We start from the raw sequence: 16,681 nt of genomic DNA, 5'->3' as shown, positions 1-16,681 counted from the left end.
GGGGAGGGAGCCCCGGGCCGAGCCGATGAGAGACCGGTGGTCGGCAGCGCGGCAGGTTACATGCCTTCCCCTCGCCTGCCACCATCCCTTCCCTTCCCAGAATCTCTCGTGGGAGCGCGCCCGAGACGTAGTCAACCGAAACCGTGGGCGTCCCACCCCGCCTAGTCCTCTGCCGCCCCGCCGCCCGGCCGCGCCTCGCCTCACGCTCTACGGGGGAGGCGGGACCAATCAGCGAGCGACGTCTCCCTTCCGATTCGAGGCCCCCGACGCGCGGCTCACACCCCGAGCACCGCGCGCGCTCATTGGCTGCGCGCGCCGCCGGTCCGGCCGGGAGGGCGGGGCGGCCGAAGGGAAAGGAGGTGGGGAGGTATTGGCCCGCGACTCTCCGAGCCCCGCTCGCGCCCCGGCCCTTCCCCGGCGCTCGGCCTCCTTCCTTCCCTCCTCCGCTCGCCCTGTCTTCCGTGCGCGCCGAGCGCTGCGCTCGGCCGGCGTGCCTCGCGCCGTAACGGGCGGCCGGGGGCGCCAATCAGCGGGCGGCAGGGTGCCAGCCCCGGGGCTGCGCCGGCGAATCGGCGGGGCTCGCGGCCCGGGGTGGGAGGCGGGTCTACTGCGCGGCCGCGGCGGCGGCGGAGCAGCTCCCAGCCAGCAGCCAGCGAGCGCCGAGCGAGCCGCCCGGAGGTGGGTGCGCCGCGCCGCTGCGGCCGGCGGCGGAGGGCGCAGGGCGGAAGCGGAGGTGGGCCGGCAGGCGCGGCGGGGGAGGGCTCGGCCGTCCGGGCGGCCCGGGGGAGGGGGGTGGGATGCGGGCGGGCGCGCGCCTGAGGGGGGGAGGAGGGGCGGCGGCGGCGGCGGCGGGACGCGCGTCCCCACCCCCTCCCCCTCCCTCCCGCGGGCGGTGGCCGAGTCCGCGCCCCCTCCCCGCGCGCGGGGCCGCGGGCAGGGCAGTGGCTGGGGGGGCGGGGCGGGGCGGGCCGGGCGGCCGCGAGAGTGTTTTCAGTTCCGCCTCCAATCGCCCCTTCCCCTCTCCCCTCCCAGCCCCTCATCCCATTCGGAAGAGGAAGGAACAAAAGGTCCCGGACCCCCGGCTCTGACGGGGCGGGACCCGGAGCCTCGGTGCAGGTAAAGCGGCGGCGCCCGGCGGGCCCTCGGGGCTAGGGGTGTGTTTGCGTCGGGCTCGGGTCGGCGAGGCTCGCCGCGTCACATGGCCACGGGGGCCGGGGTGTGGCGGGGTCGGGGCGTCGGGGCCGGGCGGGGGTGCGGGCGGGAGGGGAAGGGGTCGGCGCCGGAGCTGCCGGAGCTGCCCGGCCCGGAGCGGGGGCTGGCCGTGGCCGGTCCTCTCCCGGGCGAACACGCTGAGTAGTTTGTGGTTCTGATTTTCAAAGCCGGAGGGACCGAGCTCCTGTTTCGGGAGTTGTTGGCAAGCCGTGTTAGGAGCGTGCGGTACTTAGCTTCCACTTTTTTTTTTTTTTTGGGTCCTGTAACCTTTGTTAACCATTCTGGTCCCGGGGTCTGAATTGCTCGTGTGTACTCTCACGCAGGCACGCACACGGCTGATAAACTCTGTCAAGAGCCTTCTGCACTCACTTGTGAAAGTTGCTCTGGGAGTGGAGCCTATTAGTTTTTGTCACACGCCTTTAGAAAGCACGCTAATTGATTTCACGTATTCCAGACTTGGTTTACACATTTGCAACTCTAATTGTTTTGTTCTCTCTTGGGGGATGCCGTTCTTGGGGTTGGGTACTTTAGCCTTTTACTTACTTAACCTTTCTGTGGTTATGGTTTCCTTTTGATCCTAAACAAAAGAAAAACAATACCTGGGTTGGTTTTGTTGTTCCTTCCTCTTGACCCCTTAAAAGCTAAGTACTACCGGTTTGTTGTCAATGAAACCTTTATTTAAAAAAGCATCTCCAGATAAGACAAGTTTGAACGCAGCATTTCCCATCAGAATCGTGTCTTGTTTGTTACAGTTTGGAGTGTCCTAAATTTTGTTTTAGACTTCTAAAGTACACACCTAAAGTAACTGTTAATGAATAATTGTCAGGCAAAGCTACTTGGAGTAATTCCATCTTTCAGAAGTGCTCCCAGAAATTTGAGTTAATTTCAGAATTCTTAATAATTCTGTAATCTCAGTTTCTTTTCGTTTGTTCTCTGATTTTATATGAACTGAACCGTACTGTACTTGTGATGTAAGGATGTTTCTCCTTGAGCCGAATAAGATAATAAATTTGCTCTTACTCTGAAAGTGTATTTGCTATTATTCTAGTTTTGACCCCCTTTAAAAAGTTTTCCTTAGAAGTTTAAGTTAGTTAAATGAAGTTTGAGGAGCTATAATGTAAATAAATAAGGAGATAAGTGAAGCAAATGTAACACAGATGGGTGAAATAATGTAAAATAGAGTTCATAAATGTATTCTAGTTTGAGAATTTTTTCATCTGCCTTAAAAAAAACCCACACAGGATATTGTGGAATTTTTCTCAATCAGAAGGTCATTTAGCAGACATTTATATTAAACTCAGAAAGTAACACTGATTTTATTTTTAAAGTTCCTTGATTTTTGCCATAAAATTAGTTGTAGTAAATAAGTATATTTTGAGTCCAAGTGTACACTTAGTATTCTTAAATGTTAAAATTGAGTTTAAAGTAGTTTATTGGCAAATTTTTATTAATGTGATTTGAAACATCCATTTCTGGGCTTGTTGAGGAAGAAATGGCTCTTAGAGCTTCGGTTTTGTACTTTGTAGTTACACCTTCTAAAGTGATTTCACATTGTAGGTGTTGAGCAGAAGTTTGGTTTTTTCATGGTTGAAACTTACCTGTGCCTAGTCCTAAGTGATCAAATCTCTACACAGTCTGTAAGGTTCATGTGTAAGAAACCATGCAGGGTAATTTCCTGTTGTTTGTGGCTTGTCAGGCCTGGTATGTGTTTTAACTAAGTAGGAATTTGGGGATGGTTTTGTGTATTTCAGCAGTCACTCTTTTTAATAGGGACAAAGGTGGTTTCTACTTCAGGATGGCAAAAGGTCCTCTTCTCATTTTCATATTGTAAATATTAGAATTCTGTTGCTGTGATCTTGTTACTTCACGTTTAGGGGAGATCCGTGAGTGAAAAAACAGTTGCGTGCATCATTTGCTGATCGAAGACCCATTACATTTTTTCATTTAGCAAATATTTTCTGTTTTGGCTTTTATAAATATCTGAAAGCTCTCTTTATTCTTATTTGGTTTTTATTCTGTTGGCTTTGTGCTTTAGGACTCCAAAGGCCTTGTTTTGTAGCAGCTTTTTATACAGGTGTTTTTGTAATGCATATAAAAGCTGTATTTAGTGCAGTCTGGCAGATGGGGGCTTATTCATGTTCTTGGGACAAGAGTCATTTTTAGAGGATGGAGAGGGGCATGTCTTAGATACTTTGTCTTCTGATGGGAGGAGAACAACGGTTTTTAAGCTTTTAGTTTTTGTAAGATGAAAGCTGTTTTCTATCAAGTATTGCAAGGGTATGTCAGAAATGAGAAATCCAAAGATTTCAAAAGCAATTCAGGAGAGGTTATAAATTTATTCAACAAAATAACTTGTATTTATTGAACAAGTAGCATTTATTCATTTACTCAACAAATAGTCTTTGCTGTGTTAGGCCCTGGACTCAGCAATAAAGGATCTAACAAGAAACAAGTATGCCCCTGTTCCTTAATGGAAGTAGAGAAGTGGAAACCCCCCCATCTCCTGCCTGTCCTCCAGTCTTTCGAGTAAGAAAAATCATGTTATTGTACAAATTGAGGGAGCTTGTGATGTATTACTGAGCCAGTTCCTAAAGTATGCTTGTATTGTTTTCTGTCAAATGTAGAGGACATCACCAGGGAAGATGTCAAGTGTTAACTCATAGTATCACTGGGAACAGTGTATTGGGGGGGGGGGTTGAGGGGAATTTGTCACCATTTTTGCACAATCTGTACAAACTGAGGATGTGGCCAGTGTTACAGAAACATACTTGTTGCTGAACAGATGAACACATGTAGAGCTCTCAGCTTAACTTGTCTCAGTTTGATTATCCTTTGCCTTTTACTTCTAGAAACTGGCTGGAGAAAGAAAGCAAATCTGCATCAGACAGGTTCCATTGAAAGAATTGGAAATAAAGTGCAAAGACACTGAGCTACATCGAGGAAAAGGATTAGGCTACAGTCTCATATAGTGGAACTGCCTTGGGTTATGGAGTCAGAACAACCTAGGCTGGTGGTTGGTTTCTCAGTTACAGTGTTGGGCAAATTGCTTAACTCATGAGCCTTGGTTTTCTAACTGAAAACAGAGGTAATGACAACTGCCTCTTCCATTATTATAAGGATTAAATGATTGTGATTGAAATACCTTGAACATTTCCTCAGACCTAGGGTCCTCCCAGATGATCTCTTGCTCTCTTCTCTTTGTAGATTTCAGTCGTTTCTTTCTAATGCAGATGATTTGCCCACATTCTTATTCTTGACCTATTATGAAATGCATTTGAGAACCAGACACTAAGCAAAAAGGACTGGGATAGCTGTCAGTGGTCCTAACTTCACACCTGAAGTTCTAGTCACAGGAGACTCATTGAGACCCGTCAGTAGAACCTGTTGGTATATATCTCACATGTTTCTAATGAAGTTATCTAGCTTCTAAGCCGACAGTAGATTAAAAAGAAGTAGATTGTGGGTAATGTGGAATGTTAAGGGGAGGTAGTCCTAGGGTGGGGTAGGAGGATGGGGAACTGTTAGCCTGCTGTTTTAAGAAAAAACAGATAACAGCCTGGTGAGGATAATAGAGATAATCTACAAGACACAAAACAAATATTCAGAGCCTAACTAGCATGTCTGGGACCATTCAGTGCAGGACCAGACCTGAAAGCGGAGTAATGAATGTTCATGAATTAGCTTAAACCATGTTTGGGAAAATCTTTTTAAGAGCGCAATAATCTACATAATATACTTTAGATTGTCATTCAGGATGATTAGCAAATGTTCCTAAAGGGGTAGAACGTTATGCGCCATCAAATGACTTATTTCGTGAAAGATCCACAGTATCTACTATGACCAACATGGTTTTCATTTGTTTTGCTGTTTAGAGCAGCACCATGATTCCAGACTGAGAAGGCCTTCCTTTTAGGCGAGTAGTAAAGAAAGGTGATCTAAAGGTGTAGCATTCTATGTCCCCCCCACCCCTTTCTTCAGAGTAAGTCATTCTTTGTCAGTCTGCAGGGGTGTCATGTAAAATGTCTTACTCCACTCCAGCTTTAAGACAGAGTGTGCTAGAGATTTCAAGGACAGAACACGTGTGGACGGTTGGCTAGTCTGTCTGCTGAGGGCTTCTTGAAGCCTCTTGTGTGACTTTGATCCAGTTTTAGCCTTAATAATATTTTTGGATTATTCTCCCTCCTACCTCTGAGTTACTTTCTAAATCATCTAGTCTATTAAATACTCATTGGTGACCTATACATAGTCTTTGCTATTTTTTAAAGTGTTTTTTTTTTTCACGAGTAGTACAAAAGTAATTCAGTCTCACTCATTTAAAAATGCAGTTTGAGGCTTATTGCTTGTTTCTGATCAATTTTGATCATTATTCCAGATTGTTAAAATTGTAATATATTCAATTAGTACATATTTCGGTGCTGATTCTAGACAGAAATATCAAGGATAGCTCTCAGCTTCAAATTCAGTAATTTCATGTGAGGAGAATATAATTTTGCCAAGCTAGTTGGATTTAGACACTGCCTCTGATTTGGCCACATAGTCAGAAACATTAGGGTAATTCTCTGATTTACATAGCTGTCTTACATTCTAGAGTGGATGGGTTCCTCTTAATGCATCTGAGCCAGTGTTGGAAACTGTGCCTGGTAATTTAGATCTGTCTTTAGTTGGTGCTCACAGAAAACAGAAATCCTAAAGTCAGTGATTTTAATCCCATTAAAATTTGTGAGTTTATTATGAAAAGGTCACTTAATTCTCCTGGATAGTTCTGTACTGTTTCAAAATTTGGAATTACTTTAGCCTCAAGACGAAAGCAGTGGAAAGTGAGTGTAGACCTTATCTGTTCAGTCCACAGGTCCAGTTTGCAGCTGAAGACCTGCAGTTCCTTTAATCTGGTGTCCTACTCCTAACTTTTTAGGGGGAGGGCATAGTTTCAGGCTTAATGTATTCAGTTAGTAAGGAAGAATAATCATGGGGGAGCCACTGGAAGTCCATCAGGTTCATTATCCTGAGTCTTTTAATTCAAAGAAGATGGGATCTGAGGAAGTAACATGGGAAATCTGTGATCTTGTAATTTGCCCACGTTTAAGGCAAAGTATATTTTCATATACTGCTTCAGCTCTTCCAACAATTGTATAAAGAGGTAATGGCTAAGCTTTTGTATATATGAGGGAAATGTTCTATCTTAATCCCATCCTTCATAACAAAATGTGGGGCAGTGGATCTGATTTGCAAAGTTCACAGAATCAACTCCTGATAAATGCTACAATGGGAGCTGGGCGCATGAGCTTTCTCCCTTGATTTGAATAAACTATGGAAACTTTTTTGTTGAGTAGAGCTGTTCTATCTGTGGCAGTGAATGCAAATTTTCCGTGTTTAGAACAACCTTTTACTTCCTAGACAGGTGGTTAGGGTGTAGTTCATGTAAACCGGCCAATTAAACTTTTATTTATAAAATGTTTTAAGTATCAGGAGGGTCCAGCTTTGGCCTGAGGTTTGTACGCCAGTGATTTCTGCTATAACCCCATAGTTTTCAGACTGAAAGCACACAAACACCTATGCACACAACAACCAGAAGGTTTTTGCAAAAAAATCCAAACAAGAACAACAAAACATAAAACATTCTGCAGAATTTCAAAATGTAAGGGGAATGGGCAGTTGCCGAAGCCCTGCCTGCTTGGTTTTCTTCTTCTGGGGAAGGCTTTGGAGCTCCACTGAAAAATAATAGATTGTGAAGAAAAACATTGGCTGCAAACCCAAACTAACAGGGTAGACACTAGCCACATGTGGCCATTTAGCACTTGAATTGTGACTACAGTAACTGAGGAAGTAAGTGTTAAGCTTAATTTAATAGAAAGTTCTGTGGAACACCCTGCTCCAGACTTGGCTTTGACCGCACTTTCACAGGCTGAGGACTGTACCCACTTGATCTGGCTGTAAGTGGCTGCTTCAGCAGAAGGTCAAGACAGACTTTGGGAGTTTGAAGGGCAGTTTGAGTACTGAATATTCTTGCTGAGTTAAGTCTGGGCCTGGGTCTTGTGTGGTCTCCTAATAAATGGATGCCCCCCCCCTTTTTTTATCTGGGAATGATAAATCAGCATGTAATTTTATGTTTATAAACTGATTATAGACATACAGATTCCATACAACTCGTTCAAGGTGAAAGGAATAGAACTCCAAGAATTGGTAGTCTCTTGACACAGCAGTCCCTATGTAATGTGCACTTTCAGTGAACTGACGTCCCACTTTCAGGGTTAAATTCAAGCTGTCATGTTAGGTTTTGAAAGTCCATAAAACTGAATATGTGAATGTTTTCTCTTTGCTTTAGTGTAAAGGCACCCATCGTTCTCCGTCCTATGGGGCTACCTTAGGTTTCCAATGGCAGTGTCCTTCCTTACTAGCTTGCAACTTTGGAAAATAGCGTAGTAACAGTGAGAATTGAGAAATCTGTTTTTCAGTTAGTTTTTTAGTGTCTATCTTTTTTAATCTTTCTGTGATCCTCATTTCTTTGACTAAAACCATTCTAAAAATCCACATCATTAGTATTTGCTTTTTTCTCTACCCTTGTGGTATTCGTTTGAACATAAATTGCCAAAAATCTAAAAGTGATTTTATACTACTTCTAGAAGGATCTTTAGGTGATTTTTGAGATAGTACCCTCACATTTCAAGTGTTTTATGTTGAAATATCTAACTTGATTTTCATTTGAAATAAAAATTCATATAGGTATTTGGGGAATATTTTGTATTTTCAATTTGAAGACATTTGAAACCTACAGTTGCTTTCTATATTTAATCACTTCCTTTGTTCTACACTTGAACCTCGTGAAATGTTTTTTTGCCACTCTTTCATATTCCATTTCCTACCTCCCTTTCAGAAGTCACCAGTGAATTCTGAATAGCCAAGTTTAGCAGTGTTTTTCAGTTATACTGTTTTCAATGTTTACCATTATTGACTATACTCTTTATCTAGGTTTCTTAAAATCTCACAGACCTGCTGAAACACCCAGATTAGGCCCATTCCACCTGCTACAAATATTGGATAAAATGAAGACCTTTATTTCTCTTATGTATATAGTTGATCTAGAGAGGGAGGGGGAGAGGAAAGGAAAAGAGGAGAGAGAGAGAGAAATGTTCCCAGGTACCAGAGACCTGGAAATCAGTCTGTGTTAAGGAAAAACTGGCTTTGGGGGAATTTACTAGATAAGAATCTAGTAGCTAGGGTTGGAGTTGTTATGCTGAGACGCAGGGATCTGTATGTTAGAGAGAGAGAGAGAGAGAGAGAGAGAGAGAGAGAGTGTGTGTGTGTGTGTGTGTGTGTGTGTAGGAACTATTCCAATATTGAAACATCTGTGGCCTCTGGGAAAAACAAGACTCAATCAAACCTGTACATGAAGGACTAGAAAAACACTAGTCTTTGTAGATGGACCTAAATATCCCATGAAGGCCAAGCATGATGGGGTAAAAAGCAGATACTGGCTACATGATGGAAATGAAAATCAAGTTAGATATTTCAACATAAAACACTTGAAATGTGAGGGTACTATCTCAAGAATGATGGACTTTTAAAATAGGTAATACACAATTGTCAAAATTCAAAAGGTACAAAAGGACATATGGTGAAAATTCTTTGCCAGCCTGTCCCTTGCCCCACCCAGTTGTCTATCCAAAGGCTAGTAGCATTACTAGGTTTTTGTGTAATGCTCCAGAAGTTCTGTGGATATATGAGCAACTTTGTGCACATAGTACCTTTTAGTACAAATGGTCGTATATTTTATGTAACAGTGCATCTTGTAGATTAGTCCACATCAGTACATAATTAGTACCTTTTTACTTTGGTTTTATAGTATTCTCTGTGGGGGTGCCCATAATATATTTGGCCAGTTATCCGTTGATGGACATTGAAGTTATTTCCAGTCTTGTGGTATTAAAAACAGAGTTGCAACAAGGAAACTTTGTTTTTCATCTTCTATACATGCATGAGGTGGATTTCTAGAAGTAGGTCAATAAATGTATATTTGTTTTGTTTGTACATTTATTAATAAATGCATGTTTATTTTAGGGAATGTACTTTTTTTTAAGGAGGTAGTGCATGCACATGGTGCAAAATTCAAAAGGAACAAAATAGTAAATAATGAAAAGTATAGATCTATCTCCTACTTCCCCGTTCCACTTTCCAGAAATGAAACCACCATTAGTGAGCCTCTTTCCTCTGTATCTTTCTAGAGCTACTCTGTCTAATGTGGCCAGTAGCCACATGTGGCCATTGAATACTTGAAATGTAGCTAGTCAGAGCTGAGATGGCCTGTGAGTGTAAAATACACAGGCAATTTATAACAGTACAAAAATTAGAATATTTTAATCTTTAATGCTGATTGCACATTGAAGGAATATTTTGGATATACTGGCATAAATTAAATTATTTAACTGATTAATACTTTTACTTTAGTTTTTTAATGTGGTTAGTAGAAGATTTACAGTTGAGTATGTGGATGGCATCCTATTTCTGTTGGGCAGCACTGGCCTAAAGAAATTCCATGTGGATACAAACATGTAGGAATATATGAGGATTTCTCTTCTCAGGCAGGTGTTTTTTCTTTTGCATTATAGTCTGTGGGAGCAGAAGTCTCTCACTAAGATGATACTTAAAAGAGACATATCAGGCAGTTAGTTCTTCATGGTCTCATTTACTCTTCTTACCTGTTCACCATGATCACTCATGGGTCTCATCACTGAAACACATGCTTCCATTGACTTTTATGATGTTTGTGCACTTTGGGGAGAAGCCAGACATTATTCTTGGCTCTTACGTTTTTGAACCTACTCTAATTGCAGTGATTGCCTCTAAACCTAGGACCCAGCTGTCATCCTGGGATTCTCTTTCATGGTCCTCTTATGGCGTTCTTCACTTTCTCCTTTGTTGGATATCTTATTCTTTTGGTTCTCCCTCCTTTGATAGAACGTATCCTTCAAGACTTTTTTTGGGAGGGAATGTGATGGGTAGATATCTGAAGATTTAATATGCCTGAAAATACTTTTATTTTGCCCTGGTTGGTTAATAGAATTCTAGGTTGGAAGTATTTTTTTTTCCTTCAGAATTATGAAGGCATTGGTCTGTTGACCTCGCTTACAGTATTACTCTTAAGAAAACCAAAGCTCTTCTGATTCTTCTCTAAGTAACCCGTTCTTTCTCCCAGAAGACTTTAGGCTTTTCCTTTGTCTTTGGCATTCTGAAGTTTCACGCTCACCAGCCTGGATGTGGGTATGTTTTCTTCTCTTGTCCTGAGGTCTTGATCCTTGATTGTCCCTTTAGATCTGGAAACTCCCATCTTTTAGTTCAGGGGTTATTTCTAGATTTCTTTGACCGCCTCCCGCCAACCTCTGATGTCTTTTTGAAATCCTGTTTGGATATTGGACCTTCTGAATTGTCCTCCAGTTTTCTTTTACCCGCTATTTTCCCTCCTACTGTTTTTTTTTTTTTTTCCTGCTATTTTTCCATCCTACTGGAAGATCTCCTCTAGCTTACTTTCCAGCCCTTCTGTTGATGCTCCCCGCTTCTGCTATCAAAAATCAAAAACTATCAAGCTACCCAAGAACTCTTCTTTTATTCTTTGAATGTGTCTTTTGTAAAGCAAGCTGTTCTTGCTTCAGGATTGCTCCCTCGTCTTTCTATAGCTGTGTTGATGATTTTTACAATGTTTTCTTTTTCTGTATGGTCTCAGATTTCTTGAGTTGCATTTTTCTGTTTTTAGCTATTTTTCCCTTAGGTAATGAGAGTCATCCTTGATTACAAGGATAGGGGTCCAAAAAGAGCCTTGGAAACTGAGCAGGTGGGTGAGTCTTGTCTCCTTTCAGTTTCATTGTAGAGTGGTCTGTGTGGGCTGTTTGTTGGTAAACTCTCAGTATTAGTATCTGTACGTCTTCCTTCCTGGGTTTGGTCAGGTACCCTGAACGAGTCTTGATCTGACTAAATGGGTAAAGGTCTGGCTGCTAGTATTTTGGGAGCCAGAACCCAGTGGAGGAAGGGGTTAGGAGTCTGCATTTAGCATACAGTGTAGCCTGTTCCTTTACTCCCCCTCTTTTCCTAGTGGTCCCCAGGCAATCTCCTAGTCCAGTGAGACTGTTTTACTCTCTGCTGAGAATAACCATCTAATCTTCCATAGAGGGAGAGGAACAAGTACCCAGTGACAGAGTGGGGGAGCAGGTCTGAGGATGTCATTGCTTCTCAGATACCTCTCACCGAATCCTGCCTATTTCATCTCTTCTCTCAGCCCTCAATGACTGGTGCTGTCTTTTACTTAACCCTTTGAGAATTCTGCTGTGAAAATCAGGATGTTTCCCCACTCCTCGCATAGAGTTAGTAGTTCTTTGATCTGTTCAACAGTGATTACTCATCCATTTTCCAGTTATCAAAATTTCGCTTGTTTTCTTTTTTTACTCTTCTCTCTATGATAGATTGTCTTTTTTTCTTTTTCTAATTCTTTTATTATGATTTTTAACAGACTGCTGTTTTCACCTGCAACCTACCGATTAAAGTTTTCCATTAAAGACATTTTTTAAGGATAATCCTCTGAAAGAATAAGAATTAGAATGTATAACTTCAAATCAGGATGAGGGAGTGGAAATAAATTTGATCATTCCAACAGAAGGCAGAAGAGGAGGGGGGAAAAAAGCAAAGAAGATGCTTAGGAATTAGAAAATACAAAGTAAGATGATAGAAAATTAGAAAATTAGCTGAAGTATTTTCATGAACCCAATACATAATTTCAGGAAAAGCTTACTGATTAGAAGAGAATGAAACATTAAAAAAACCCCAAAAAAACAAAAAAAACTCAAATGCTTTTTATTAGTAGACATACCTCAAAGTATGATGACGTAGTTTCAAAGTAAAGGAATAAAAAAGTAGACACTGGTTGTAATCTATGTCTTAATCCATCTTCGGCTGCTGTAACATGATTCCATAGACTCAGGGCACTTATGGAAAACAAATTTATTTCTCATAGTTCTGGAGGCTGGGAAGTCCAAGTTCAGGGCATCAGCAGAGTTGGTATCTGGTGAGGACCTGCTTCCTCCTTCTTAGATAGCTGTCTTTTTGCTGTCACTGCATATGATGGAAGGAAGCAAGGGAATTCCCTAGGGTCTCTTTTATAAGGACACTAATCCCACTCATGAGGAGATACTTGTTAGTAAAGAACTAAAAATTAATGAGCTAACTATACAATGTAATGAATTAGAAAAAGGAGGGAAATAAAGTTGAGAAACGTTAATGAAAAAAAGTAATCAGATCAATTAAATGAAAGGTGCTAAGTTGAAAAGACTACATTTGCCAAGATTGACGGAGGAAGAAAAAAGGGCACAAATGTATTAGAAATAAAAAAGAATATGACTACAAATTGAGATTTAAAAAAAACTGAGAATACTGTGAAGAGCCTTTTGCCTTTAAATATGAAAACAGATAGCATGCACAGTTTCTTGTAAAGTAAATGACCAAAATTGGTTTAAGAATAAGAAACTTGACAAGGTTATTTATTTATTTACTTATTTATTTATTTTTAAAAGATTTTATTTCTGAGAGAGAGAGCGCGCACACACGCACAAGCAGGGGGAGCAGCAGGCAGAGGTGATGAGCAAAGAGCCTGATGCGGAGCTCAATCTCAGGACCCTGGGATCATGATGTGAGCAGAAGGTAAATGTGTAACCGACTAAGCCAGCCAGGGGTACTGATAAGATTTATAATTTAAAGATAATTTAAAGACTTAGGTTAGACATCTACCTGCAGCAAAATAAGATTTAAAAAAAAAAACCAAAAAAACCAAAGTCAAAAACCCAAAACCCCAAGTGAAAACCCCAGATGGACGAATTGTATAAAACATACCAAGAGGGGCACCTAGGTGGCTCAGTTGTTAAGCATCTGCCTTTGGCTCAGGTTGTGAGATTCCAGGGCTCTGGGATTAAGCTCCACTTTGGCCTTCCTGCTCAGCCAGGAGTCTATTTCTCCCTCTTCTCTGCCCCTCTGCCTGCTTGTGTGTGCTCGCTCTCTCTCTTTCAAATAAATTTAAAAAAAAAGGAAGAATCAGTAATTCCAGTTTTATACAAAATGTTACAGAAAATAACAAAAAATTATTTTGTTAGACTGCTGTAATCTTGATACTCTGGGTGGGACAACTGTAGGATGCAAAGGGAGATGGCTAGACCACATCTCAATGATAAATGTGGCAATAGAAATTTTAGGTAAAATGTTAATATTTGCTTAAAAAAACCATGACTAATAAGAGTGTGTCTCAGGAATGTAAAGATGATTAAACATTAGAAAACCCATAAATGAAATAAACACATCAAAGGAGAAAAGCCATATGATCTTCATGGTTGCAGGGGAAAACGGCGTATGACTAAATTCTGTACTCATTCTTAGAAAACTTAGGAGTATAAGAGAACTTGCTTAATTTGAATAGTGTTGGTTAAAAAAGACCCAGAATTGTACATAAGGCATGATTCCAATTATATGAGTTTCTAGAACAGATAAAATTACTTTGATAGAAATCAGATCAGTAACTGCCTGGGTTGAGGAAGGTAGATTGAAAAGGGACACAGGGAAGCTTTCTGGGATAGTGGTTATGTGAATGTATGCATTTTTTCAGAACTCATCAAACTATACATTTAACCCCTCAGCATTTTATTGTGTGTAAACTGCGCCTCAATAAAGTTGATTTTTAAACAGTATGTAAAAACCATGTATTTCTGTATACCAGCAAGACGCAAAATTTTCAAAAGCCACTATTTAAAATGATGACACAAACTACCAAGTACCCAGGAAAAAATAAAACAGAAACATGTGTGAGACCTTAATGGAGAAAATTTTAACACCCCTATAATTCAAATTATAAGCAGATATACTGTGTTTATAAATGGAAGATTGTATCATTAATATATCAGTTTTCCTCCACTTATTTATATATTTGGTGTCATTCCAGTTAAAATTCCAGGACATGAAAGAGGAGCCACCTCATCAGATATCAGGATACATTCTTTTGCTTTAGTAGTTACAGTGTGATCATATTCACCTCAGATATAGATTAATGGGAGGAAAAAAGGAGAGCCTGGAAAAGCAAGTAGTTTTGTAATTGCTAGGGAAATTTTAGTATATAGAGCTGGTATACTTGGTTATCTTTGTTGGGGAGGAGAAGATCCCTACCTCACAACATACCCAAAAGTTACAAAGATGAAAAGCAAAACTTTAGACTTTATGGCTTTTAAAAGATGACAACAGATGTAAGGATTTTTAAAAAGATCCCAATGTATACATAATACAGTATTTAAAATATCGATGAAATATGAGCCCATTAAAGTGAAATCTTCAGTATAAAAAACCATCAAAAGTCTCAGGTCATGATCCCAGAGTCCTGGGATCGAGCCCCGCATCGGGCTCTCTTGCTCAGCAGAGAGCCTGCTTCCTCCTCTCTCTCTCTCTCTCTCTGCCTGCCTCTCTGCCTACTTGTGATCTCTGTCAAATAAATAAATCTTTAAAAAAAAAAAAGTCACTTGCTGGGTGAAAATATATGGCATGTGTGACTAACAAAAGATTATCATCCAGAATATGTAAATAAACCTTGTGAATTAAGGAAAAGATGGTGAATATGAGCAGATGAATCAAAGGAGAGGAATCCTGAAAGTCAATAAACATGAAAATATTCTCAAACTCCTAAGTGAGGGAAGTACAAAACATCAGCAATCCTCCGTGTCACACCCATTCCTTTGACAAAAACTGGAGGTACCAAATAGTGTCAAATGTTGGGCCAAGTAGGAGTTCCTACTTCCGTGGTGGGAATGACTGTTGCTATCACCAGGTTGACCAGATTTGGTAAAGGATATGTGCATGTCCTCTTATGCAGCCTTTCTGCTCCTGGGCGTGTGTCCTAAGGCAATGGCTTTCCTCTGTTCTTTATAGACCTGGGTAGAAAATAATATTTTACATGTGACAAAAACAATTAAAAATTTTAAAATAAGTGTACTCTGCTTTCTACTGTGTTCTGGCTAATTTTCTCTATGAGTTTTATAATTTTTTGGTATGTTTTTTCTTTCGCTTTTTGAAAGATATTTTTCAGAATTAACTAAATTGATTTCATGTTCACCAGTGGTTCACGGCCCTGAATTTAGAGAAATAGTGGAGAATAACATATGGTAAAATGTCTGTTTTAACTGGGGGAGACCAAAAAATTAGGTTGCAGTGTGCAATTTATTTCTTCCGGTGGCTCTTCTTTTTTGATCAAGTTTGAAAGTTTCTTTCTTTGAACCCGTCTCACAACACCTGTAAGAAGATATACATCAGGCCACTCATGGCAGCTTGTAAGAGTGGAGAATTGAAAACAACCTGGGCCGTGATCGTATAGTGGTTAGTACTCTGCGTTGTGAAAACAACCTGAATAGGAATCAGAAGGAAAAAGGACAGTGAGCTCTAATGGTCAGACAGTGCAGTGCTGTATGACCTGAAATGAATGAGCTAGAGTTCAAGATTACATGTATTATCAGCATGGATAGTAATAGTGAAAAAAACAATGTGACATGAGCAGTATTAAAGTTTCATATAGAAGTTTATAAAATGCAAAGATTTATTTTACGAATACAATATGTAACAAAACCATTACGTGACAATGGGGGAAAATCAGGGTGGTGATATCTGAGAATCGAGGAGGAGGGGAATGGAAATTGAAACGTATTTATAGGGGCTTGAGCTGTATCCGTTTATCATGTCTTACTTCTTACAGCTGACAAGTACCACAGAAAGTTAAGAATTGACAGAGCTAGGTGCGAGGCCTAAGGTTGTTTCCATTTTTTTTTTTTTTGGTATGACAAATACTTTGTAAGATAAACACTATAAGTAAAACCCAAGGTATTTGGAAGAATAAATAAGTTCAACAAGATGTGTGAGACCTTTCCAGAGAAAATTATACAACTTATTGATGGATAGTAAATCCAAAATAGAAACATCATTTTTATAAATAGGGATACTCAGTATTAAAAATATATGTTGGTTCTTCACAAATTGATGTAAGTTCATTGCACTTGTAATCAAAGTCCCATGGAGTTTTGGTGGAAGTTAGACTAAACTTAATATCCCTAACATCAATTTGAAAAATAAGAGATGAGCTCACCCTGCAGATAATCAGCTTACTGGAAAGCAGGAGTAAGTAAAATCCTGTGATACTGGTGTAGGTTTGAACAGTTACAATGAGCAGAGTACAAAGCCCACAATCAGATGTTGGTTTTTAGGGATTCGGTATGTGACAGGAGCCGCGTGAATTACCAGAGAAAAGATAACTACACTGCCCTGACAAAGTGGGCTATCCTGCCAGTGGGTGTTTTGGTCACTATCTCAGCCCTTAGCCAAAACCACATTCCTCGTATGTTAGAAAAATGTGAAAAGCAAAACTAAACTGTCCCCCAGAATATCTAGGGAAGAATATCTAGGGAGGAGTATC

The 16,681-nt window shown here is 40.8% G+C and overlaps 1 protein-coding gene across 5 annotated transcripts in view; it reads left to right on the top strand.

The window, feature by feature from the left end:
* Positions 1-263: 263 nt before the first annotated feature.
* The window catches only part of SMAD2 (SMAD family member 2), a 79,127-nt gene continuing 62,709 nt past the window's right edge, over positions 264-16,681 (top strand). For 2 of the 5 annotated variants that reach the window (XM_046024592.1, XM_046024591.1), the window contains exon 1: positions 859-1,116. The gene's annotated coding sequence lies outside the window, so the exon portion shown is untranslated. Of the gene's footprint in view, positions 734-858; positions 1,117-16,681 lie in introns of those variants that run through there. The other 3 variants (XM_046024589.1, XM_046024590.1, XM_046024593.1) reach the window with 3 other exon arrangements.

The sequence above is a fragment of the Meles meles genome, chromosome 12, assembly GCF_922984935.1.
Source record: "Meles meles chromosome 12, mMelMel3.1 paternal haplotype, whole genome shotgun sequence".
Taxonomy (NCBI): Eukaryota; Metazoa; Chordata; class Mammalia; order Carnivora; family Mustelidae; genus Meles; species Meles meles.
Note: the sequence above shows the minus strand (reverse complement) of the source record. Positions and strands in the feature narration are given on the sequence as shown.